Genomic DNA, 27,675 nt, shown 5'->3' on the forward strand with positions numbered 1-27,675 from the left:
TGGACCCCTACCTGAGCACGCTGCCTCAGGACGTTGGTTTGTTAAGCTAAGTCAGACTTATTTTCAGCCGTGACACGAGAATAACTACACAACCCGGAGTCTGAGCAATGGAGCTGCATGTTGCCGTGTCGCCGGTCGCCCCCCCCGCCCCCCGCCCAATTCCTGCCCGTGTTGAACTAATGGCTGAGAGATGCCATTGCTGCGCAGCTCTCTGAGGGCAAGGGGAGAATCCAGGCGACCACTCCGGTTTTCCACGCAAAAAGAAAGAAACCTGCCTTTCCTCGCCCAGGGATTCCACGCAGCATTTCTACACTTCCAACAAAGGGATTTCCAAGGCTGTTTCACGGGAAAAGCAGAACCCGGGTGAGGGCGGGGGGGGGGGGGGGGGGGGCGAATCCTCTGGCGTGAAACGCCCTGACCACAACGCCGTTCCCGTGTTTCCCACGTCGGTGTTTCCATGCGAACGGCCGCCGCGGGCAGCCACCCCTCCCGACACAGCGCTGCCCGCCATCCCCCGGTGGGCACTCCCGGTCCCGGTCCCGGCCCCGGCCCCGTCCTCGGGCTCGGCGCCGGGCTCGGCGGGGCGGGGCGGCTCCGCGGGATGACATCATGGGGGCGGGGCGGCGGGCGGGGGCGTGGGGAGGCGGGGCGGGGCGGGAGCGGCGCGCCGGGCTGGCGGCTGCTCGGGCGGCGGGATGGGGCGGAGGGCGCAGCCCGGCAGGCAGCCGGCCCCGCCGCCGCGGCAGCCGGCTCCCTGAGGCACCTCGGCCCGCCGCTGGTGAGTGGGCGGGGGGCAGCACGGCACAGCCCGGCCCGGCCCGGCCCGACCTGACCCGACCCGACCCGACCCGGCGGGGTGGGGCGGGCGAGCGGGGCACCTGCCGGGTCCCGGGTGCTGCCCTTGTCTGGGGAGGGAGGGTTGGGAGTTTTTTCCGGTTTTTTTTTGGGGGGGGGGGGTTTCGTGGTGTTTTTTTTTTTTTCCTGTGGGTTTTTTGTTCGATTGTTTTTTGGGATTTTTTGGTTTTTTTGTTTGTTTGTTTTTTTGTTGTTGTTGTTGTTGTTGGTTTGGTTTTGAGGGGAGAAGCGCATCAGGGCACCTGCGCGGGTTCCTGCTGCTGTTCCCTCCGTCTCGGCCGGTGGCGGGTGCGGGCAGGCACAGGGCGAGGGTTTCCGTCGGCTCGCCGGTACTTTCATCCTTCGGTCGGGCCGGCACTTGGACAGTCGCCGGTACGGAGCAGCGGCCCCGGCTGCCCTGCTGCCTCAGCCTCCAGCCCGTACGCTGCTGGGAGAAATAACCCAAGGGAGTTTCTCTTCCTCTTCCACCCTCTTGCCCCAAGTCGGAGATGGAGCCCGGGAAGGAGCAGCCGAGCCGGGGCGGCCGCGGGCAGCGCCCTCCCCTGCCCTGCTCTGCCCTCCCCGCAGCCCTTCCCCAGGGCACTGCTCAGCGCCGGGAGAAGTCCTGCCTTAACGTTAAGGGTTTTCGGAGTAAGCGTGGCGTGGAGCCACTTGGTAACAGGAGGAGACCCGGGTTAGGAAAACCTGCCCTGGGGACGTGGACGAACTTGCCCTTCGTTTGTAATCAATTTTTCAGCGTGCGTTTATTTATTTATTTATGTTTCCCAGTTGATGCTCTGTGTGTGGGAAGGGGGAGAGAAGTACCAGCCCTTATAAAATGGGACGCTAAAAGCAGTGGAAACGTGAATGAAGGCGTTCAGGTTTCCACTGCTGTCAGCATGCCTTGCTGTGACTGTCTAGCTAAGGTTCCTCTTAATCGGGCAGTTCTCCTCACTTTTCTCCTATCCCAAGTATTTTGCCCAGACTTCTGGGGAGCACAAGCGTTAAAATGCCTTCTCTCAACTCTTCCCCCATCATCTTCTTTCTTGCGTTTGCAAGTTGTGGTCAGGAACGAATTGAAAGGAGGGAAACGCAACCTTTTACTTTAGCGCAATTTAAATTGTCTTCATTGCCTAACGGTAACGTGGGTTACAACGGTAGTGAACCGCCTTGTATTTCTCCTTCTGTGTTTGAAATGCTGCAAAGTTCAATTATCTTACTGTATATGGAGATCTGCAAATCGGATAGTTATTGTAGTGTGTTTTCTTAAATCCCTGTGACAGTGGCATGGATTGAAGTAAATATACAAACTGATGCGCTGCCTGAGAGAATGAGCTTATCTTGCAGAACATTTCCTTTTTAATACTGAACAGCTAATATGGACGCTGCCACAGTACTTCATTAAAAAGTTGGGAACTAATTAGCTGTTTCTTACAGCTAGAGTTCCAGATTTTAATTAGAGTTCCTGTCTTCAAGTTTAAACTGATTAAAGCAATGCCAAGCCACTCTGGTTATTTTCAATGTTTGTTTAAAAAAGAAAAGGGAAAAAAAGGTAATTTTAAGCTCTTTGAACTTCATGTTGAAAAACAAACCCTTCTGTTTGGGGTTCTGTCCCTGACTCTGCTGGGTGTGGGGGGTGAGAAGATGCGTGTTGTGTGCATCTTGTGTTAGAGTGAGGAAGGAAACTAATTAATGGCAACAAAACTTACAGGTTTGCTGTTCACAGGGCATTGGTTTCAACTGGAAAACCACAATTTGAAAAGGAAAACTGGAATGTATTACCTAATAAAGATAGCACTGGATAACCTGTGAGCATTCAGGTGCATTTCCCAATGTTCAAACCACACATAAGGGTGTGTTTGGAGACACAGTGATGATGCTTCCTAATAATACTAAAAACTCTGTTAGTGTCTGATTTTCCTGACCAAAAGTCTCATCCAAACTTACATAAAGCTGTCACGATGATTAAATATTGCCCTCCATTACCTCCTCTATTAATCTCATGTGCATACTTCTGTCTTCATTCTGCTGAAGAATGTTTACTTGCTTTAGACTTTAAACAGAAAATTCAGTGTATGGCTCATTCATGAGTACCCTGCTATATTTTTAACAACTTTCTTACCCTTTTTAGGTGTTTGAGAGATTTGCAAATTGATATTTCCCAAGGGAGGAGTTGTGTTGATTAGACTTGCATAGTGGGTCTATTCTGAATATTTCACAGCACTCTTGACACTCTTCATGGGAAGAGTTTAATGTTTTTCTCACACTGCTAAGCACTTGTGACAAGATTTAGCAATGGGTGCTTTAAAATACAAAAAATGAACTTTTCTGGAAGATGCACGCTAAATGAATGACACCCTTTTAAGGTGCATGGATGGGTCAAACTAGCAGTGCTTGAAAGTCTCCCATATGGGACTGACAGCTGACCTTAACGCTGTGAACTTGCTTCATTTCAATGTTCGACCCAGTCAGAGCTGTGGTAATCCTCATGTCATGATGGAAATTTCTCATGTCTGTTCCAACATTTAAAGGATTTTTAAAATTATTATTGTTGTTGTTATTATTATATAGTGACTTAATTCTGTGCAAGAGAAACTTCTTTGCAAAGCCTTGGGTGTTAATTTGATGTCTCTAGATGCTTACATTCAAGGCGCTTGAATGCTCTGATGTCAGGTATGCTGCCAATGAAACCTATATAATTAAATCTCTAAGTGAATGTGACTAACTTTTCCGTACTATGATGATTCCATATGTTTGTTAACTACAGCTCACATCAACTAATATGATGTCAGTATGGATAATGAGATAAACTGTCATCTTCGTTTTTATATTTGATGTGGAATTTCTATATGTGACTGCTGCAGTTAACTGTTTTTAATATCCTCAGAATAACTGTCTGGCTTTAGACAACTGACTTTTCTCTTGTAGAAGAAGCAAGTTCACGTACTAGGAACACCTACATGCAAAATTTAAAGCATTTATTGGATTTTTAGAAGATTTTATTAGCTAGACAGTCCTGGGAAACCTTACATGTGATCTAGGAACAAAATTCCCCAAATATGCACTACTACACTTCCAGTGTGAAGTGCGTGGGAATTGGAAGTTTCTCTGTAGCCTGCGGAGTCTTACTGGAATGGTCCAGCTAGAAGCTGATAACATCTGCTGCTAGTCTTTTCAGAAGCTGTTTATATCTCCTTGTGATTTTGGTCCTTTTCTCCTTTTCCAGTTATCACTGGGTTCTGCTGCCTTGGCCATGCTGCTGTCAGACGCCTGTTTTCTATTTTTGCTGCCTTTTTGCATTGCTGCCTTACCCCTTTTAGGTTTCCAACTTTAATTTTGTTTGGTTTCTGTATGTATATTATCCATTCCTTAATCTACTAGATTCACTGTTGTGTAGCGTACATGACAATGGTATTATATACCTGGACTTGAAAAAAATTAGGATCTTTAAAGGGAAACATCTTGTTATGTGAAATTAAATCCAGAATAGCCTCATCATCTTAATAGCAGTGCAAATTCAAATAACGATTTAATAGAGGAACTTAAACCTTTTATGTGATGAGAATAACCTTGTTAATTATCGGGGTTAATGAGGTGCACTCCTTTAAAGTGAGCAGAGTGATCACAGGCCAAAAAAAGGACATCTTTTCTGCTGGATAATATTTTTCCAAATCATTGGTAATTGAAAAGGGGATTTTCTTCCAGGTAGGTGTGTGGTATTACAGCAGTTTGTATCAGATTCTTCAGGAAAGAGAAATAAACACGTATGAAAAAGTAGACTATATGATATAGTCAAAGCAATATGAAATGGTAAAATTACCTTGTTTTGTGTAGCCATCTTGATGGTTCACTGCCTATTTTTTCCAAATTCATTGGCAATCAGGCATACGCTGAAACGTAAATCTTATTAGAGTTACACGATTTGGAAATAGTAATGAGTTTGATAGTATTGCAATAGTGCATGTCGTTTCACAGCTCTCTGGGGTATTTCAGTGCTACTTGTAACTTCATGTAGTTGCTTCTACCGAATGGTTTTTGGGATGCAAAGGCATTAAAGGTGCTTTGGGCAATTGTACTGCCACAGTGCTATCCTGTGGGTTGTAGGACAGGTGTACAGGACTGGTCTTGTACTTTATTGTGCGAGGTTTTGGCAGTGCTGAGCTGCAGAAGGGTATAAAGTTAATTTCAGACTAGGTGACTATTGAAAAACAAGGTTTCTGATTTTACAGTGAAGATGATACTATATTTATAGCTCTTTTATAATCTTATGAAATGGATGTTTTTGCACAAGGAGTGTGGCATTCAAGGCGTCGACAGCATTTCTGGTAGCTTGTGTGTAGGAAGAGTTATAATGTTCCTGCCTGAATTTTGTCCCATTAATTTTGCTTGTCTGTTGCCAGATTTATTCACAAGAATGTCTTCCAGAACTGACCCATCTATGTCTGTCTGTCCCTATGACATGTGAGCATGCCTGCCCTGGGATGGTGGTGGGAAGTAGAGCACAACATGAAACCTTAGCTCAGTAGCTGCTACCCTGTACTGACTTGGCTGAACTTTAAGTGCTTTGGAGTGAGGTAGCTGGCTGTATTGTATGTTCTGTGTGTCTGTCTGTCTGCACAGGCAGTGCTGGGCAGGCGGTTAGAGGCAGTGGTTCTTTCTGAATCTGCAAAAATGTTCTGTGAATGTGCACCTACCCACCCGGTATAAGAAACAATAAAGCAAAGAAAATGGAGTTAGGTGCAGCTGTTACTGGAAGTTTTAAGATAAAGAAAAAAGGGCAGTTTTGTGCTATGTAAACTTTTTTTGATAATATAATGCATAGTGTGGAAGGGAAAGTGGTGTTACTGTAGGTTAGCTGTATGCAATCAATGGTAGCTTGAACATTCTCTTAACTTGTGGAGGTTTTGGTTTATAAGACTTAAATCCGTTCGTCATATTCCTTTAAAAGACTTAAATCCATTTTTTTTATTCCTTTAAAAGGCAAGTAATAGCTTGGTATTTTTATAAAATGTGAAACAATTGTTCGTACTAGTCAGAATTGAGTGCATTTTTGCAAAGGCAAACTGCGTGATATTAAGTTGACTTTGTTTCATTTATAGCAACGTGATTGTGCTTTGTAGAGAGAAAATGGTAGTCCAAACCCTCAGACTTCAGTAGAATAAAATATGTAACTTAAGTCTGGCAGATCAAGGAGGGTAGGATGTACTGGGAATGTTTCTACAATTGCCCACCAGCAACTGAAATCCAAATTTGGACTATTTGTACCTTCAAATGGACTTTTAGGTAGACAAAATTAGATGTCAAATATGATTTCTGCAAAAAAAGGGTAAGTAATATTTGACTGTGTTAAAATACTGGGCGATGTGGGACATGGTGGAAAATGTGGAGTACAAAGTACTTCAGAACACCGAACAGGTTAAGTACTTCTAATCTGTTCAGCAGGTCAGTTTGAGAATCTAAAAAGCAGAAGCTGTTTCATTTGCAATTCAGAACAACACTCTTCCTTGTCTGTTTATCTCCACTGCAAAATTAAGTTCTTTAAATAAGGTAGTGGTCACTGAGTGATTTCCTGTAAGGCTTCCCATTTTCCTCAGAGGAACAGTTTCTCTATCCTTTTTGATGTCTACAAAAGTACTACAATTAACTGCTCCCTTGTGTTATATTTTTTACTTCATGTTGTGTTACACAGCTGTAGAGGGGACAAGCTGGGGAAGGGAAGTGGCACCATAGTTCTGCAGGAAGTTGTGGAAACGTAATTGTCATGGCATCGTACGGTTAGGGCTCCCAGTGAGGATACGTAGGGGACAGCTTCTGTGCACATCATAATTGTTTTGGTCATGCTGGGTCATTGAATGAAAATGTATTTGAGGCCAATAGCGTACTAATCCTAGTTTTCCAGTTTCTGCCCTTCAGCTCTCTAAAGGAGAGGAGAAGAGATTCCAAACGTGAAAGCACAGTGAGGGAAAGCCAGGCCATCTTTGCAGTCATGGGAGCAGCTTCCTTGACCTCCATGTAGTGTAGTTCATGTTATGATGGCTTGATGACTGCAGGTCTCATGGGAGATAGGGGGTGTGTGTCCCCGCCCCCAAGGACTTCTCTGAAGTCTTTTCCAGTGGAAGTTTTGAAATACCAATGGTGTTACGGAAGAAAGGGACTTCTTTAGCATGGAAGAAAGGTTCAACGAGGAGAAAAATTGTTAATAAATTGATTCAGATGTAAAATTGATGTAACGTGAGCCAAGCTAGACAAATACCTAAACTAAGGGACAAAATTTTGGCATGAGATCAAGTAGTAATAAAATAGGACTAAGATAAGATTTGTAGCCAATGGAAAAGTGAACTTTTGGAGCTGTCTTCTGACAGGACAAGGGTGCGGATGTGTTACGTGGTCAGAGTTTTAAGGGAAAGCCCAAGGCCAGTTTAAGACATTGTAGGACTTGATAAGTGTGATGAAAGGGGGCTGGGAGAATAATGTGGACTGCAGCATTAATCCTGGTGTATTGCTGGAAATCATCGGCTGGAACTCATTTGTTAGTAGCAGAAGAACGTGAGGCGAACTCCAGCTCTCTGGTTATCAGGACTGGCTGGGTGCAGAGGCAGTTGCAGTGAGCTTGCTGTTGCTCTACTGTTCAAGGACCTTGATACCATCAACTGGTGTAAGGGAAAACCCTTGTTCAGAAGTAGACTGTGGAGTGAAAGTCCCATGTGCTAGTACAAAATAGCGTGGAACAGGACTAAGTCTAATCATGCTTTACTGATCTTGGGTCCTCATAAGAAAGGGATGAGTATGGTTCCTGAGGAAAGACCTTGTGCTTCAATGTTTCCAATGTGTGGATCTGGCATCAGGCTGTGTGACCAGTCCTTGCCAGGCAATCTATGAATGCAGGCACATTCCCATCCTGGCCTGTGGTGGACAATATACTACTTTACCACATCACTGCTTCAGGCTCAGAGGGTCTGTGTTGCTTCTTTGGAGAGAAACCTAAAGCGTGGCTCCTGAGTGCCAACCTCCTTCAGAAGGTGTCTGCTGTCTCCTCAAAGTGGTGTGGTCTCTTCTGCTTTAAAGCCCTCCTGCCAAGTGCAGCCAAACAGGTTGGCTAATGTGACCAAGTTGTTTTTCTGGTCAGTAGTAATAATTTCAGTGCAGTGTAGAAAATTTCTCTATGTAATAACAGTATCAAATTGGTCGTCTCTGTGCTAGCCCTACATGTGGGTAAACGGTCATTAAAGAGTCAGCTGATGGATATGAGTTTTTGTGAAGACAGACGCTTTTCTATAAAGCTGATAAATGTTTTTAATCCTGTAGGGTTATGTTTAAGATGCATCTTCCTTGTTTGTACAGCACCTTTTTTTAAAGCGAACAGTAGAATCAGTGCCTTAGGTTAGTGGAAGTCCTAACAGACCATATGAGGTATTGGATAGAAGATAGCATACCTGCAAAAAACCCAAACTAATTCCATCTCCGCATGCCTCTCAAATGCTGGTCTTCACAGCAGGTGGAATGCAGTATTCTGTGGAGCTGAAAGGGATTGACTGTCCATTTGAGTCAAAATGCTTCAAAAAGGTAAAAGCTCTTTGATAAACTCTTGCTAGATTGAAGAACTGAATTCAACATCGCAATTGTATGTGGATATGCTGAAGTTGGTAAAGTGGGTGACTTAAGGAGGAGCAAAACCTGAGAAATCAAATTTTCTTGAGGAGTATGTGAAAATGGTCTCTTTTCTGCAGCTACACACAGGGGAGGATGGGAAAAGAAATAACTAAACCTCAAGTGTTTTCTTGGTGGGTTTGTTACATGAGCAGTCTCTCGCACTTTGTAAGAAACCGTTTCTGAATTTTTGAGTCTTTTGAACTGCATTTGTAGTAATAGTCTGCTGATTATATTCTGTCCTCCTGTGAAAAAAATTTAATACAAACCCTGTTCAGTCAGTAAGTGTTTGAAAATAGCCATGTTTTATTAAAGTAAGAAGAAGAGTGCCTCAATTGCATGTGTTTTGCTTTCGAAGAGAGTGAAAGGTGGCGTTACAAAGAACACATTTTGGCAAGCGGGAAGAAAGCTGAAGAGAAGTGACAGAATGTGTAAGGGGCAGTTTTTATCCCTACTGAAAGGGTGGTTGAGGAATTTAAAGAGGAAATGATAAAAAGAATTTTGTGGAAAGGAAGATGAAGGTAAGATTATAGAAAATGGAGAAAGGCCTAAGCAAACTGAAAGAAAACAAACCTGTAAAATCTGAGGTAGGGGTAGGCTGGAAGTGAAAAGGAGGGGAGGAAATAAATATGATAAGAGAAGATTGATATGAAGTGGGTGAAATGATCTGAGTGGAAAAATAGTGGAAAAGGAACAGAATTGAGATACAGAATGAAAGATGATGATCACTGTATGTGGAATAGGAAAACAAAATCTTGTTTTAAGCATGTGCTGTGCTTAAGTTTTCAAAAGCCTTTTCTTCCCTTAGGCTAGGGGAAAACATCAGGCCAGATCCAGCAGCCTGAGAGGGGTAAGGCTGCCACAGCTCCATGCCCCGGGTCCAACCAGCAGTGAGGCTGAACATTGGTTCCCAGTACACACGCACACACATGAGTGGATGCCGGCACCCACTCCAGCTGGTGCACGACCCACCCCAGGCTGGCACTTAAGGCCACTTGCACCGGTCTCTCTGGTGGCTGGCAGTGTTACCCCAGTTGCTGCGCTTGGACCCCTGTGCACACATGCATAACGAATGGAGCCCCTCACTCAGAAAAGAGTTAGAGAGGATTTAATAAGCAGATAGGACAGACTGCACTGATCAGGTGCAGGACACGGGCAGACAAGTGAACGCACCAGCAAACTATTTGCATGCAACTGGCCCTTTTTATCCACTTACTCCTCTGTTTTCTCACGCTTGTTCCTGGCCAAATCATGTAAATCTGTCCCTGTCCCTGCCTTTGGTTCCTCCTGTAAACATCCCATAGTAAGTCCTGTGCAATCCCCAAATGCCCTTCCCCTGCATACTGTAATGTCTCCTACACCCCTGGGTAGTGACCCCTCCTCTATCCAAGAGATGCTCTCATATTGACTCATCGTGATGGGTTTCACACTTGGACACTGGGGCTGAGGCTCTCCTGGGACAGCCCTGGGAGGGGTCTGGATGGGGCCTCCCTTCCTCCAAGTCCCTAATTTGTGTTCCTGTCTGCCATTCTGCATCCCTGTGGTCCTCTGGGCTTGTAGAGATGGGCCTCTAATGGGCAGATTGCTCCTGTGATGGGTCTGGGAGGAGCTGGGCAGGGTATTATTTGCGCTTCCCCACCTGCCACTGTCTCTCTGTGCTCCTTTGTTGGGGTGCAGATGAGCTTTTATTGCATAATCTAACAGTATACAACCATCTTCATTTTCTACGGGAATTTTAAAGAGTAAACTGGCGATGAAAATATTTTGTTAAATATGTAGGAATGAAAAAAATTTAATTGTTTTAGAGCACATGCTTGCTGCCTTCTTGTTTGGCTTTATGCTGGTGGAATACAAAATTTATTGTATGACCTGTCAAGTCTAGTCAAATTAGATTTTTATTTTAAAACTTAAAGTGGATTATTCTTCAGTTAGGGGTCTAGTCAGTAGCAATAAGCTACAGTACAGGTTACAACACTACTTAAAACATCTATGAGGAATCCAGGTGATAATGATAGTTACAAAACAAAAACTGAGAGAGTGCTTGTGATTGCCTGTGGCAATGTTGTAGCTAATGGGATGGAATTAACTTTTTTTTCCAGAATTGCCACCAACATTTCTTTATGTGTCTTTAAGAACTTAGACTACTTCTAAAGGCTGTAATGATTACAATTACTTCTTTTTAAACCACAGTTAAACATATGCATGTTCTGCAAAGCTGTCCTTAAGATACGCTTGGACTCATGAAAGAATGATCATGTTCTTCATTGCAGCTAGATTTTTCAGTGCCTTAGGACTGGAGACAGGAGCCTGCACAGAGAAACTGTCGAGCTGAGTTAGACCCTGCAAAGGGTATTGCAGTAAGTAGCACAAAGTTCATCAGATATCTTTGTAAGAGTGGGGATGGGGAAACACTAAAAGTCTAGGTTCGTCTAAAGACTTGATTGTGTGCCACGTTTTACACCAAGTGATTCCAGTCACCTACAGGAAAAGGAATAGAAGTATGAAAATGGAAATTAAGGTGGAATCTGAGTGCAGATCTGATGGAAAGTGGAGCGACTAGCTAATTAGGCATTAACAGGGCAGTGTATGTTTTTTTAAGAAAGGGGGAAAAATTAATCCAGGCAACTGCAGGATTATGGTTTTGACGTCAGTGTTATTCAAGTTCTTAAACTGCTTTTGGAAGAAAGGATAGTTCTGTGCATAACGGTAAAAGAAAATTAGAAAAAGGTATTAGGAATTTACGAAAGAGACTGGTACTAAAGAAGCGTGACAGATCAAAGGCCCCTTTGCCTCAGCTATACCTATGTAGCTGCTTGCATGGCTAAACTGTAAATAAGATCAATCTTGATTTTAAGAAACAAACGTAACTGTCAACCTTTTTTGACGTGTATCATGTCGTTAGTTGGGAGCTTGACTTCTTTGGTAAGATGAAATGTGAGAGGGTATATGAGCACTCTATAAATATGTGGGGATAATCACAAGGAAAGAATTACTTGGAACAAGACAGTGCTGATACGAGAGCAAATGACCATATTGGCTGTGTATAAATTTACTCTAGAAACTAGAATAGGGTTTCTAATCAATAAAATAGCTCCCAATTGAAGGTATTTTATATCAAACCATATCTTACTGTGTTAAAGTAGAGTCTCAGAAATTTATGAAGAAGCTTTCATAAAGATGATGAGATGCCTTCCAGAGCAAGGAACTAAATTCATGCAGCAAGGGAACTCTTTTCTGTAGTATTTTCTTAAAATAAAATTCACATGAAGTGAATGCATCAATATCGTGAAAGTGTATTTGACAGCAGATGCAGCTCTTTCTCTCCATGATGGTATGAAGATAGGTTTTTTCAAACAGAAGCAACCGCAAAAAAAGTGAAAAACAATTTGGAGATAACAGAACTTTCCATAGAAAGGCAATGAAAATTTCAACATGTGGAAATTTAAAATTGCTATAAAAAACTAGAAAGGAGTTTTCTTGAGTAAAAGTTCTGAAATAGATAGTTGAAATGATAGCTGAAAAATGTGATGTGATAAATGATGAATACTCTTCTTTTACCCTAATTGTCTATGTAAAATTGGGCTTCCTTGATATATGACACTGGTCATTGTTACTTATGCCTTGCGCTGGTCTTTAAACTCCCTGTGTGATGTCTGCCAGTCTTTCAAGCAGAAATTTTTGAAGGTTTTGGCAAGGTTAGAGAGCTGAGCTGGGGGAAAAAGATAACTGTCAAACGCTGTTGGAAACTTACACACACTGATGCTTCAGGACGGGGGCCTTGAAACAAAATGGATTGATTCTTGTGCAAAGAATGTGTTTCTCCCCTTCTTCAGAAGATTTATTTGCCTGTGGAAAATAGCAGGCCTTGAAAACACCTGTTCTTGTGCTGGGAAGACTTAGACTTTCTTGGCTAAAACCTCTTTAAAATTTAATGGCTGGGCCAAAGCAGGATTCCTCTGAAATCACAAATGTGAGTCATTTGGGTTGTGGGAGATGAGGCTGTGAGCAGCCCTACTGACACATGCTGCCTGCTGCCCAGGAGCTCTGGAAGAGAAAGCTGCTTAGAAGGAGGAGTCCTCCAAAAGCAAAACTAGGAGGAGAAAACAGTAGGGAAGAGAACAAACGTGGAGAGATGAGTGCTTGAAACCTGAGGAGTGAAGCTGTAGGAAGGGGAAGTGATATTCAGAGTCTAGGCTAGAAAGGTGACGTGCTAAAAAATAAGAACTGATCTGGCAGGGCTTGATTAAGATGAGGATATTAAAGAGAGGGGATGAGAAGAAGCTAGTTAAGAACAACATCAGCTCAACACTGCCTGTGTGGTTTGAGAGGGTGAAGGAAGACCAGCAGGCAGGTGTGCCCAACTGAAGTCAGGAGTACAAGCTGAGGGGCTAGTCTGATGACAGTGCAGGCAAAATGTCCCATTAATTGAAGTTCTTGGTCACACAGGTGGTGACGCCCTGGCGCTGTTACCTACTGACGTGGTTTCAGCCCAGCCAGTAACAAAGCACCACGCAGCCGCTCGCTCACTCTCCCCCCCCCCGCCTCCCCCAGCCACGGTGGGATGAGGAGAAAATATAAGGGCAGGCTTGTGGGTCGAGATAAGGACAGGGAGGGATCACTCATGGTCACAGGCAAAAGACAGGCTCAACTTGGGGAAGAAACGAAATCAATTTAATTTACTACAAATCAAAATAAAACAAGGATATTAGGAAGTACAACCAAACCTTAGAACACCTTCCCCCCCCCCCCCCCCCCCGCCTCAACTCCGCTCCCGGTTCTCTCCGCCTCCTCCCCCGGCGGCGCAGGGGAACAGGGGATGCGGGTTGGGGTCAGCTCCCCACACCTTGTCTCTGCCGCTCCTTCCTCCTCACTCGTCCCCTGCTCCACCGTGGGGTCCCTCCCACGGGAGACAGTCCTTCACGAACTTCTCCAACATGAGTCCTTTCCGCGGGCCGCAGTTCCTCACAAACTTCCCTGGTGTGGGTCCTTTCCGTGGGCCTATCCAGTCACAGACTGCTGCAGCGCGAGCTTTCCCATGGAGTCACGGCCATCTTGGGGGGCATCCCCCTGCTCCGGCGTGGGCTCCTCTCTCCCCGGGCTGCAGGTGGGCATCTGCTCCCCCGCTCCCCTCTGTGGGCTGGGGGGGACAGCCTGCCGTCTCACCACGGGCTGCAGGGGCATCCCCTCCTCCGGCGCGCCTCCTCCCCTCCTTCTTCACTGACCTCGGTGTCTGCAGAGGGGTTCCTCTCACGTTGCAATCCCCCCACTCGCTACCAGTTCCCCTCTCAAATCTGTTCTCCCAGAGGCACTACCACCGTCACTGACGGGCTCGGCCTGGGCCAGAGGAGGGTCCGACTTGGAGCCGGGGAAGCTTCTAGCAGCTTCTCACAGGAGCCACCCCCGCGGCCCCTCCCCTGCTACCAAAAAACAAGCCCCGCGCCATAACACCTGCTTTGGCTATTACAGCAGACCCCAGTTGCTCTGCAGGTTTCTTGGGTGTATGCGACTATGTATTACAACTGCACGTAATACCTTTTTCCATGCTTTCTCACCCCTCTCCATGGAACTGTTGCTCAAAATTCTGTTGTTTTGGGGATAAATCAGAGCTGTATGACATTTTTATCTGTAGAGCTCTAGCCTCATTTTATTGTGCGTGGTGTATGAGGCAGGGATTTCTAGGGGAGAGGTGGTTTTTTTTGTAGTCAGGCAGCTAAATGTTACTCTGGAGATACGGCTTATATCCTTTCCTGCCCACATAGGTCCTGCTTGTTGCTGGTCAGAGTATTTGCCAATGTGTATTTTCACTGTGTATTTCTCTCCTTTTCTGGATGCCCGATCTGAAAGTCAGGATCTAATCTGCAGAGGAATTAGATGATTGCCTCTGAAGTTGAAGGAATTTTAGTGCTTTTTTGCTGTAGAGACTGTGCTGGCTTTACCTGTTGGCATCTGGAGATCTTTCTGACACAGGTATCGTGTCTATATATTTAGTAACCTTCAGTATTATTCGGGAAATGACATTACATTATAATGGATGCTTTTTGGTTTAGCAGATAGGTAAAAGAGAATTCTGCTCTGGCTTTTAATAATTTAGCCTCACACCTACCTACCTACTTGCATATTAATAGGGAGTAGTGTGAAGCTTACTCTGGTTCTCTTTCTGCTTTACTCTGTAGTACTGTGGTCTCTGTAGGACCTTTGCAGCTGTACAAGTTTCACTTTTATTCCTTTGAAGTAGTTATTATAGAGCTGGAAGGTTCTCCATGCTTTAATACTGTATTGGCTATGCAGCTCCTTAATGGTGCTTCAAGCATTATGTTGTCTGTAATTCCTTGTGCAATCATCACAGGTCTTGCTGCATTAATTAAAAATGTACAGGGAGAATGCAGATGCTTTACTTGAAATAGACAACAGAATAGTCTATTTTTTTCTTCCAAATATCTTATTTTTCCATTTCACCTTTAGTTGAATAAGAATTGAAGCCTATTTTTAGATCTTTAAATTACAACCTTATTCCTCACCATCTCTACAATAATTGTGCTGAAGTCTAGAAAACTTTATTACGGCAAGGCCAATAAATTACACTCTTGTATGCTGACAAACTAGTAAGACTTGCGACAGGCAATTTTGCTTTTTGGGCTAATAATAGGAGAGTTTCTTTATTTCACCAAAAACCAAATAATATAGCAGATATCTGAGAACATGATATTTAAAATTCTCTGAGAGGTTTCCTTTCTGAATGTTATAAACAAAAAGGAAAAAAATAGTAATAAAAATCCTGTTTAAAGTACAATTAATATCCTGTGTGTCATTTACATCTTAGGATGATTTAAATCACTTGCAAAGGGGGGGAAATGCCAGGAAGTAAAACACATGATGGCTTGCAAAATTGACAGAGAAACTAGGCAACTTCTGGTAGTGTTTAATTGACTGGGAGAGCAATAGTCAACCTGACTGGATCCCTCAACCTTATACAAATACAAATGGAGTGACTGTTAACATCTAAACAGCTAAAAGCTGCTCATGGTTAAGACCTTTTTTCTTTATTGTTTTGGAACACAGAGAGATTAATAATGTTTTGTGACGACAAAATCTGTTATAGAAATAAATTCATTTTTAGTAAGGTGTTGTGGAAGAACATGTCCTATACTTTCTTACACCATTTATAAAGTAGTTTTTTAAGAAAATAATTGAATAAGATTATAAGAAAGAGAACAAAGCTAATGTGTGCTTATTTGCCTAGGCTATAAGATAATGAGATGAAACAAGACATATCTTCCCCAAACAGGCATATCTAACTTAGAATTCACAATCTTTTTTTCCCTTTGATATTAAAAAAAAAAAAAAATTGTGATTATCCAATTCTAATTCATTCCCCCCCGGTAGAATAATTTCTGTAGCCTGTGTTGCAGAAAATAGTGCTAAGCAATGCTTATTGTAAGCTGGGAAGCTTAATGAAATATTTACAATGAAAACTTAACTAACAGACATAACTTTTAAGATTTAACAGACCACCTGCTCAGCAACTGAAATAGAGCAATGTAGTTATTCGTGGCCAAGGAAGCATCCTGGGTAGAGCTCCCAGAGAACTGTGTTCTCATCCCATTAATTCTTTTTAGCCTTTAAAAAAAAACCAAACAAAAAACCCCTTGAGAAATCATAAGGCTTCCAAAGGAAAAAGAAGGATGGGGGTTGGGAGGAGAAGGAAGGGAAGAAAGAGGAAGTGGTGAAGAGAAGCAGCATAGAGTAGCATCCAAGAACACTCTCTCTTAATATAAGAGACTCAAGGTCAAATCTTTGGCATCTCCACCTTATTCTAATAATTTGCCAGTTTAACACAATTTTTTTTCTCCCCATATTCAGAGCTGTCTGTGCTCTGCCTTCAGTCCAGAAGCAACATAATGCTGTGTTACTGTGACTGTTATCCAACTTCCTGGCTCTCTTTCACAAGCCTGATTAGCAAAAACATAGCTAGTGCTGGTCCTGGAGCAGTTTGTGTGTACTCGTCCACGTTGATGTCTTTTGTATACAAGAGAGGCATGTGCTAAACTGAAGTAAACCTCAGCCATTGTTATGATCAGAAATATCACTGGCTTAACTGCTGGTATCTTCCTTCCAACTGTAGAAATCTAGGAGTAGACAGGCATATCAAAATAATTTTGACTATATCTGTTCCAGCAAGGACTTTATCTGAATGAAATAGATACATCTTTCAAGTACAACATCAGATAGCGGTTAAATGCAACATTTTGTCTTGCAGGGGTGAGAGTTTCTTGTCAGACACAGTTACTACACTTCCATTTTTGCATTTAAAATTGTTTTCAAGTTTGTTCAGTCTGTGACAGTGGCATGGCCTATCCTCCGTGCTTGTGTCTAGAATGAGATGAGATCAGGGAGTTATAAGCTAGTGCTGTTTCAACAGCTTTCATGCAACACATGCCCATTTCTTTGTTGGTTCACCTGCTCAGACAGGCAATGAGGAGAAGACGGTAGAGGAGCTTCAAAATCTGAATAGTCATGTGGGTTGGAAAGAGCCCAAAGAATTAAATATCCAGATATACGCTCTTGACAAATTAACCGTTAAGCAGTAGATGTGGGATTACAAACAAAATTCTTATCCTAACTTCTACTAGCCACTTCTGTTGTGAACATGAAAAAATAAAATGTTTCCTGCAAAATGAAAGGAATTGTTCTTCTCAAATGGACCTGAGAGGGTTGATCTTTTTCGTAGGTAAGAAATGTACAGTATCCTCTTACTCGATCAATTTTTTTTATGCTGAAGCAACAAAGAACATGCTTTCTACTTTTTCAATATGATGATAGTTACCCCTACTATCATATAGCTACTATGTTAGTACCACATGTAGCAGTAACTATATGAAAGTAGTAACCACCAGGGAAAGGAGTGTACAAATCTCGGTCAGTGCTGTAAGTGGCTAGTCTTTCTCTTGGTAGACAGTTGTGGCATCCTCACCAGACAGACACATCAAGTCTTACTCAGCTTTGAGGCTGGCATAAGCAGGCACAAGCACTACACATCTTGTAGGACATGATTTGAATATTTACTATCTTGAACTTCATGATGCTGAAAAAGCGAATATTTTGCCACAGCTCTCATTACTACGGTGTCAAGCAAGATCTGGTTTTGACAATGTTCAAGTTGAACTAACTCACTGCTTATTTTTGGCATAGTATTCAAAATGTTAGAAATCAAACCATTTTCTCTGGTTTTCAGTCAGCATTTTGAGCTTAGGCTTCATGTTTTGTCCTGTAACAAATGTTATAAGGAGTGCAGAACTGGCAGGTACTGCAAGTACTCTGACATAAAAAATAGAGGCCTTTTCAGCTAGAGAAACATTTGACAATTGTGAGCGTTTCTGCTAGGAAACATTGCTGGCATCCAATTAAGGAATTTTCTGTAACAAGAATGCCCTGAATAGTTTTATATCTAGGTTGAAAATTGGTTGACACCATACCTTGTAAAGAAAGCAATAACAAATGGTTAATTTAGAGCTTTTTTTGGAAAGCCTAACTGGAGCTGCTGGTCTAATCACCTTTCTGGACATCAGTGTTTACTTACTGGAGGATTTGAGAATCAATGTGATGTTCAGCGTGACTTACCTACTTCTGCCTTGATTCTGTATTTTACCTTCCTCAAGTTATTTTGGCTCAGAAGGCATTTCTTCCTTCAGTCTAAGCCCTCTTTCCTAATTTTGTTAGTTTATGTACTGTATAGTAGTACATATTAATTCATTGTATTTGTTGAGAACTTGAGTTCTCAGTTAGTGGAGAGCATTAAACGTGGGGCTTGTTAGCTGTTGGAGGTATGTGTAGTTGCCAAACAGTTGTTGATCATATGCTGAAAACCTTTGCTTTAGGGAAAAGGGTTACCTACCTACGTATCGGTATTGTAGAAAGTCCTGAGCACATAGTGCACTCTCTGATGCATGGTCCAAATCAAGACAGAGGAGAAAAATGCTGTAAAGGCAGGAAGTAAAAGTATTCTTTATGAGGAAAAATGTCAGCTGTTATCCATAAAGGTACTGTGCGTTGGTATTTAATTATCCCTTAGAAACATTCCTATATGGTACATTGTCATAATGCGACTAAAACCTAAGGTTTATGGGATAACGGAGAGCTGTATTTGCAGGTGGACATCAAGAAAACAGATTTAAAATAAACCCAGGTGATCTCCAGCTCTCAGTCCTTGAGATTCTCTCTAGATCAGTGTTTCAGGTTATGAACATAGTTCACCACAGTAGGAATACAGCTGAGTGTGTGGTGGTGTGGAAGCTGTATAGGCAGGAAGGGCCCAGGCAGTGGGTCACGGAGAGTGGGGATGAGCACGTGTAGTTGTTTGTACAGCAGGCCTTGCTTCTGTCTTTACACATTTCAGTTGGCAACACCATGTTTTTAGCAAGTTTGGCTGTAAAGTTTCATTCTTTGTTAAGCAAAAATATGTTGTGTAGGCTCCATTGTGCTACATTTATATTTTCAACAATTCTGAAATGTGTCTTCAAATAATATTTATTGTGACATAGTTAACGCTTTGTAGTAAAAAGAAAAGTGCTTCATGGGATTTTTAAGTCCTTTTGCCAATTTCCATTGGATACTGCATTTTACAATTTATGCAAAATATGACAATCCCCATTGCCAGTTGAATCAACCCACACTTGATTTTTTAAAACTGATTTCAGTTCTTGGGGAAGGGACCAGATAGTCAGAGCTAGAAACCAGACTCTTTAATTACCATAGAACATAGCAACACAAGTTCCTACGAGGACCATCAGGCACCTCAGTTCATTAGGACTAGGTGCATGGCTTGAGAGATTAGTTTTTGATGGTCATCAGCTTTTGGCTGCTTTGGTGAGATTTCCAGGAATGACAGTTTGTGCTGTTTGTGACGGTTTGGCTTACCTTTGCTAAACCCTTTATGGAGATCTGTAATAGAAATATTAGGGTTGGTATGAATGATGTAGGAATGGAAAAGTGTGTTTAACCATCAGAAGCAGCAGCACAAGGGTTAAAAGAAAGGCTTGTATCAATAATGAAGAACAACTCTCCAAGGATGCAGCTCCCAGGACACTATTCCCAGTGGTAATATTGAGGAATGTGTTATTTATGTCAAGACCAGAATGCCTGCCCTCTGAAAGAGCAGATGACTTGTCAGGGGAAGCTTGTCATGTGTACCATTTCTTTTCCTGCTTGCCCAACAGAACAACAGACTATAGACTACATATGTATTCCAAATGAAGAAAAGCAGAGTAGGAAACAACCTGGCCTAAGATTTATGAAGGCTGAGGTAAGTAGGGTTCTGGTGTGGAGGACCACCCCACAATGGCTGCTGGCTCCTAAAGGCTATGAAGATCTGTCCAAAAACTAGTTTGTTGTTGCCAGTTGAGAAGAAACCCAGAAACATGGTGAGGACTTGACAGCTGGTGCCTCTTGTCCTCTTTGTCACATACAGGTGATCCTGGCCAAACCACTTGGGTAGACATGTCGCCTGTGTGTAGGTGAGTGTGAGATTGTGAGTGAATGAAATCTTTGGAGGGATGAGTATGAGTGGGATATTTCCAAATGAATTTGCAAATGAATAGCTTCCCCTTTCAATGCGATCTGATGTAGAAATTTGCTACAGTAACTTTCCCTGTGCTATCTAATGCCTACTTGTTTCATGCTGAAATTAAACCACTGTCCAGTCGTAGATGGGAATAGCCTTCAGTTTCCCTACCGACACGAGAACTGTTGGTATGGTTAGGAGGTGTCAAAGGAAGAAATGGGCTAAAACAATTTATGGTTTAGAAAAGTCCTGTGTGACACCAGACTACTAAAATTTAAGCCATAAATGAAGAACAGGTCAGAGCAGAAGGAAAAAGACTGGACAGTGTCTGTTACTGAGTATCTTGTGTTAATTAGGCAATTTATTTTTAATATAGACAGTTTTCTTTTTTATTGTAATATATCAACATCAACAGTAAAATTAAAATTAATTTTAAAAATTGTCAATGATATCAATATATAAATGTAATATAATTCTAGTACATTATATTTTATTATTCATTATTTTTAATACAGGTATTTTTGAATGGGTATACAGGATCCCTAAAGGTACCAGCATCCTTTGATGTGATTAAGAAACCCTGGGAGTGCGGGAGGCTGTTTGACCTTTGTCCTCCTTGGCCATTTCAGCACCAAAATGTGGCATTATCACTGTCAGGTTCCCTCTTTTGTCAAGAGGTGTGTTATCACTGATGTTACCTTTGGACTAGATAATAAGCAGGAAGAGTAGAGAACAAATAGCGGGCAGCCAGAAGAAACTATTTTACAGAGTTCAGACAGTTATGTCAGGAACAAGCCTGGTGAGCAAGAGGCATTTTGCAAGCCAGAAGAGTAGCTGTATGGCACATACTGTATTTTTGTGAACTGTCTTTTCAGACTGAAAAATGTAAGCATTGAGATAAACGTTTGTACTTATGTACTTGAACATGCGTTATGTTCGGTATATGTTCAGACTTACACAACAAACAAGTCAGACTGTGTAAGAGACAAATAGACTTACTGTCTAGCAGTTTTTGTTTAGGTTATTTATAGTATGTAAAGCAGTTTGCCATTTATGTGTTTTTTGTTTCGTATGCTTGTTTAATGTTTAGTAGACTATAACGTGGTGCTTTTTTGTGCATGGAATCTGCGTGTTTTTCAGGGCCTTGTATGTAGTGTAATTAACTCCCCAGAGTGAAAGGGGGAAATTCTTGGATGCACTTCTGTAAAAGAACTATGCAGAACTATAGGAAGAGTAGAGGGAGAAATAGCAAAGTACCTGATTGCTTCCATGTGTCCCTGCAGCTTGGCTGGGAAAGAATGTATGTTGTTAAATTGAGGAACACTTTTAAAGCAAAACCCCAAAGTGTTCCTTATCTTTTTCTCTAATTTTCATTCGAAGCCTTTAAAGTAATTCTGAGCTTTTGCTTTGTTTTGGCTTTTTGGAAAAAAAAAAAAAAAGTAATTCATTAAACTTCATGGATAACGATACTGGGTTGCAGACGTACTTAATTTTTTTTGACATGTTTTCCTAAATGTTTATGTAGCAAACCTGTGGCTTGTTCTGTATTATGTGTTCTTTCTGAAGTTATACATCTGGAAGACAGTGTGGTAATTTCACTGTATTAATACTTTATTTGGATTTTATTTTGTATACAGGTGGTTTGGATTTCTTAATAGCTGAGAGTGCAGCTTAATGTGCTGGGAGTAGCAAGAAAATAATGCCTTATTTCATGCTTGCAGAAGAGGTGCCTCAGGTGAAACAGTTGTCTTTAACTTGCCTGTTGAGAGAAGTGATGTGTTAGAGGCATTGACCTTTGACTTAAACCTAAAACTGAAATCTGTCTAATGAAAAAGCTGCCAGAAATGAAAGGTCATGCAAAATGCAGTGAATTTTTTACCTCCTCAAGGATTTCTCAAAGTACTGTAACTCCCTGTTGATCTGCCTAACCAGAGCGACATTTCTGTCACCGTTCACTGAACACAGTTTTACTTTTATTCATAGTCTCCATGCAAATATAAAACTTCTAAGCAGAATATGGCTTATGGAAACAGTCCAGCCTAAACAAACAGTGTGTATGATTCCTTATGAAATATGTCAAATTGGGTCAAAAATTTTATCATCCTGAATTAATTCAGTAACAGCTGACCCTGGATATATTATTTTCCTTCCTGTTTCTTAGCAACAGGAAACTTTTCTGCAGGATGACTGTTTAATATCCTAATCTGTTTTAGAAGCCTTTATACCTAAAGAGGAACAGATGGTCTAAGGAAATTTTGTTTGTAGCAATAGAGATAGGGAATATCTATAGATTATTTTCCTCATTTTATACCCTGTTGTCCTGCACTTACATAATATCTCATTGGTGGCTAAAAACTTCTGTCAGGAACAGAGAATAAAAATGGGAGTCTTCAGATGCTACAGGTTTCTTTTTTTTTTTTTTTTTTTTTTTTTTAATGCATGATGCAAGAAAGCAGTTATATGTGTGCTCTTACAGCTGTGATTGCATTCCTTATACAAAGTGTGAGAATATGTATAATTGTATTCTGTAAGTGTTGAACTGTATCTGAGGAAATGAAGAAAGCATTATCTACAATGTGATTTTTTTTGTTGGCATTTGCTTACTCTCTCACTCTCAAAATCTATCATGTGAAGTGGTTTTCTTTGTCCTTTATTATAGATTCCAAAGGTTCTTTATATTTCAGCCAGAAGAATCTTTTTTGAAAGGTTATTTTGTGTGACTTGATATTCACATAAAATATAAGTTAAGTCATTAAGGACACTGAAATCTGGAGCTGTTATTATTGGCCCAATGAAGAAATAATTCTATTGTTTATCTTTCTGGTGGCATGAAACTTCTTACTTCCAAAGAAGCAGGTTGAATGCTTGTCAGAGATTGGATGATCTTGGATTTTTCTGCAAGAATTTAAAAATAGTCCATGAGCCTTGATTCTGACTTTATCACAGCCACCTGCAAAGGAGAGAATAAGAAGACCTGTTCTATTCTAATTCTCAGTGCTGCATAGTACTTTCTTTCCTAGCTCCTGAAGTTCTTCATGCAAAGAGACGTACCCCCTCTCCATCACTTAGTTGCTGTCTTAAGAATCATCCTGTAATGATGCTCATAAATGCCTGACAATGAAGTCGTCTGGCTTTCTGTGGTTGCTGGTTTGTCATGGAGACAGTCTTGACATGTAAGTCCCGATTAGCAGGTAGAGACATGACATCAGTTTCGTGAAGAGTGCTGCAGTAGTGTGTGTGCGTGTGTGTGCATGTATATACACACACACACACACACATATATATGTCTAAACAAATGACATTCAGCACTATAGCCTCTGTCTTTTGGTGAATCATCTGGTGCAGTTTTTTTCTCCTTACTGGCCTATGTCATACTTGTCATATTATCAGTGACTACCAAAATTGTATAAACTGTAGGATGAGCTTGTTTTTGATAACCTAGCAGACCTGTTGCCTGGCCTGTGATTCAAGTTTCATCCCTTATCATCACTTATCACTTATCATCCAAAGTGAAATGTGCTCAGTAGATGTCGTTAGGGCTCTTTTAGCTGCGTAGCCTGAGATGAGGCTGTCTCCCACCATGAAACCTCCTTGGCGTCTTTTGTCCCTATTGTCATATTTGTATGTTGTGTGCTACCTTGTTTTAGGAGCTAGCCTACAAATATTTCTACTTGCAATTTTTGCTTGTTGCAGGAAAAGACAATGTCATCTTTGTTTAGTTCCACTGAACTAAAATTCTTTTGACTTCCCACGTTTTTACATGAAGAATTTTCAAATGAAACTGAAGTGTGGAGCTTTACTATCTCTTTTTCACCTTCAGAGAGGAGCTCTTCAATTTTGTTGTGCCTCTCTTTTCTTGGGGTTGGGCTGAATGAAATCTGGAGTTTTTTGTTTTGACATATTCACCCGGATCCACTCCCCCATTCCCAGATTTGTCATAAAAATTAATTTGAAGCTTAAAACATGCTCAGCCTCTAGGAACAATAAAACTCTTTGTTTAGGAATGTGTGTGTCTCCCAGTGAATCCTTCCAAGCCTTGAGAATGTTCTAAGTCATACATCTGGTGATGGTGTGTCTGACCTAGAGAAGAATGAGGTACATTTTGAAAAATTGTTAAGGTGGCTACAGGGAGTCTCGGAAGAGAAGCAGGAAAGAAGGTGAGAAAAGGTGAAAGTCGGAAATATTTTGTTTTCATTTTTCTTCTTTCTGTCATCTTTCCCGTTATCTTTAAAAAGGAATGACAGGAAAAAAGAAGAGAGCATGGCTTTTAATAGGTACTTAATCTAATGTTAAAAATTAAATATAAGCTTTGGTTCTTGAAATCCTTCATGGAAAATGGCCACATGTAGCTGCCTGAATAACTGAATTGCCTGGTACATTATCTTGCTTTTCTGTGTTTTTGTCTTTTGGAGAGAGAGCTCATTAATAAGATGAAGGGTAGTGAATCTCTAGATTCTTATTATATTTGGCTCTTTAATGCAGAAATGATAGCCCTTCACCAACAAATGGTTGGTATTTTTTGGTTTTTGTATGACTAGGGAGATCAGTCTAGGAAGGAAGAACTCTTCAGTCTTAAAAGAGTATTGTCACAAAGCACATGTGAACTTTGAGGAGCTGGAGAAGTAAAAATTAAAGGGTTTAGTTTTTGGTTTGCTGGGGTGGTTTTTTTTTTTTTGTTTTTTTTTTAATTTTTTTTTCTGAGTTACAGCTCTTTATGCATACTTTAATATGTAGTACTCAAAGTACATCTGGATAGCATGAGTGGCAGAGCATGTCTGCTCATCTGTTATGTTGTCATTCACTAATAGACCTCAATATTGTTTAACTGGATCGCAGTAGCTACTGAAGGAGTTTAGGATTCTAGTGGTTCAAGTCACGTATTAGGTGAGAATTTACTTTGATCTCTGTGAGCGTTGTTAGAACTGGCTACTAAAGAAATCAAGTGTATAATTATATTTTTCAAAAACTGACTTGTTGCTGGACAGGTGGTGTGGGGTTTTTTTGGTTGTGTTTTTTTTAAAATAAAACAGCAAATTTTGAGCTATTTTGTAAGACCTGACAAAAGGTGTAAGTGTACTTGAATTCTGAACTATGTAGGAGAACAAACCCTGATCACTTAACTGTCCACCACAGACTACTCCTTACTGTTGCATCAGACTCTAGTCGTGCGTCTCTTTCTAAGGCACAGGTCTTTTATAGGCACAGGGTCCTCATTTCACTTTGACGAGTGATGTATGTGCTCTCACGTGTTGGCTCGCTAAACTTCAGTTCCTTCTTTTCCTTTTCTGTTCCTTCTTTTTCTGGTCTGGCCAAGTTGATAAAAACAAACAAGAAAACCCCAAACAACAACCAAAAACCACACCAAAAAAAGGCAACCCCCAAAAACCCACAACCCCTACCCCCAAACAAAACACAACCAACCAAGCAAAACTCCCCACTGCAAAACAAGAACTAAAACCCCCAAAGCTTATTAAGAGTTCTGCTCTTTAGTATTATGATAAATTCTAACTTAAGAGATAGCTGCTGCATTAGGTTGACAATTTAATCTATATCAATGTATAATCTCAAAATAACCAGATCAAAATCCTAAAGAAAGGGAGAACATGGATTGATATCACTGTAGCATCTAGAGCACATTAATTTTCTTTTCATACATTATATTGTTCTTTAAACATTTTAATTCATAAGGTGGCCCTTTGCTTATTTTAGATTTCTTAATCAGGAATATAACCTATTCCCAATGTCCTCTATAAAAATAAGCTGATAGCATCACAGTTCACTTAATTTGAAAAGCTGGATGCCATATGTAATCCATTGTAATATAACTCATCTGTCACATTCACTTTTACTAACATACCTCAGCATCTCTTAACTGGGTCTTGATAGATGTCATCATTAATGGAATTTAGGATTCTTAATTCATGGCTCATCTTTCTGTATCAAGCAGATAAAATTTACCTTGGTCTTGTTGAGTGTTTTGTCCAGGAAGAGCAAATATAATAATAGTGATAACAACAATAATGAAAAAAAGATTCACTTTATTGATGCAGGTATATTTTTGCTGAATACAAGTCAGGTATGTTCTACTTTATTTGAACTCAGTATAAGTAAATAGTGTTTTATCAAGCTGTTTGTTATACCAATTGTTTCATAGTTTGGTTTTAAATCCTGCCCCCAATTCTTCTTTTCATTCTTACCTCAGTAACTTATTTCTCTATTATTGTCATCTAAGGTAATGTAGCCTTGTCTCTTATGAATGGTTATGATTTTTTTCTTGTTGTTCAATCTCAGATTTAACAAATCATGAATTCTTTGCATGTACTAGTGCCATATGATCTTGCATGGTTATTTAGGTAATACAAAACAAATTTCCATGGAAATGAGAGTATTTGTAGTTTGTCCATAAAGTTAGATGTGGCAACATAAAGCTGCAAGTATTTGATTTTCTACAGATGTCTATGAGCAAGGCCATCAGGTATGGATAAGCAGCATTTTCCTGTTATAAAATTAGGTCATAATGTTAATAGGATGTGGTGGTCTGTTGGAAATCCAAATCTGTTGTGTAATCCAAAAGCCCCAAAAAGCCTCTCTGGAGAATGTTTCAAATTAAGTAAGTGTACCCATGTGGTCCATTGCTGCCTATACTTTCAAACCTTCTGCATCTCACCAATGTAAATGCAGTATGTCTGTTAAACTTTATAAAATAAACATGCTTGTTAAAGTTTTTTCTAGTTCTCACATATCCTATTATAGGTCTGAGAAAACTGTCTGAGGCATCTGTAGCAGCTCATTAGACTTTTCAGTACCAGTGCAACCCCTTACTCCACCCTTGTTTTCATCCCTGCATGAGATAAAATAGGTTGTTGCTTATAAATAAGAAAAAGGGGAGAAAAACCCCACCCCAAGACTCCCAACCTAAACAAGCCCCCCCCCCCCCCCCCCCAAACAAATCCCCAAACCTTAACCATCAAACCTTGTGATTTGCCTTACCGGCTTATTTTTCAATTATTTGCCTTCAGTTTTTTTTCCTCCATGGGATGAGGGCAAATCCAGTGCATCTGGCAACTTTTTTTTGTTTGGCTGTCATATTACAACAGTTGCTCAGCTATCTTCTGTGAACACCCACAACAGTAGAAATGCTTTAAATTTTTTAAGTATGTCAGAATTCACACATACCCACGCAGACACTTAGAGTATGGTGTGTCATCTAATCATTCTTCTCAGTTTTGCTCCAACTTCCTTGAGATTGTTCCTCTCTCCTTTCACTTTTCAGTGAATATTGATGGTAAGGGTAGGAAGATAAATGTATAGATTCTTGGCTTGTGGCAGCAGTTGATCTGTGGCCCTCCTGGGATATTGGCCAATACAGAATTTTTCATACTTTTCACACCAAAAAAACCTTGAGAAAGTTTGGGACAGTCCATATTTTTTAATGAGTAACTTCTACCTTGCAGCATTATGAAGTGCTTTTTGAGGCCTGTAGAATATGTGAGAAACACATGTGAAGAAATACCATAGAATCATAGAGTCATTTAAGTTGAAGGGCACCTGTGGTGGGTTGACGTCAGCCAACAGCCAAACACCACCCCAGCATCTTGCTCACTGCTGTCTCCTGTGGGATGAGGAGAAAATAGAAG

At 41.1% G+C, this 27,675-nt stretch overlaps 1 protein-coding gene across 4 annotated transcripts in view; it reads left to right on the plus strand.

Moving 5' to 3' along the window:
• The first annotated feature begins 648 nt into the window (after positions 1-648).
• The window catches only part of MARCHF1 (membrane associated ring-CH-type finger 1), a 257,681-nt gene continuing 230,654 nt past the window's right edge, over positions 649-27,675 (plus strand). For all 4 annotated transcript variants that reach the window (XM_030022495.1, XM_030022223.1, XM_030022661.1 and 1 more), the window contains exon 1: positions 649-778. The gene's annotated coding sequence lies outside the window, so the exon portion shown is untranslated. The remainder of the gene's footprint in view (positions 779-27,675) is intronic.

The sequence above is a fragment of the Aquila chrysaetos genome, chromosome 1 (assembly GCF_900496995.4).
Source record: "Aquila chrysaetos chrysaetos chromosome 1, bAquChr1.4, whole genome shotgun sequence".
NCBI lineage: Eukaryota > Metazoa > Chordata > Aves > Accipitriformes > Accipitridae > Aquila > Aquila chrysaetos.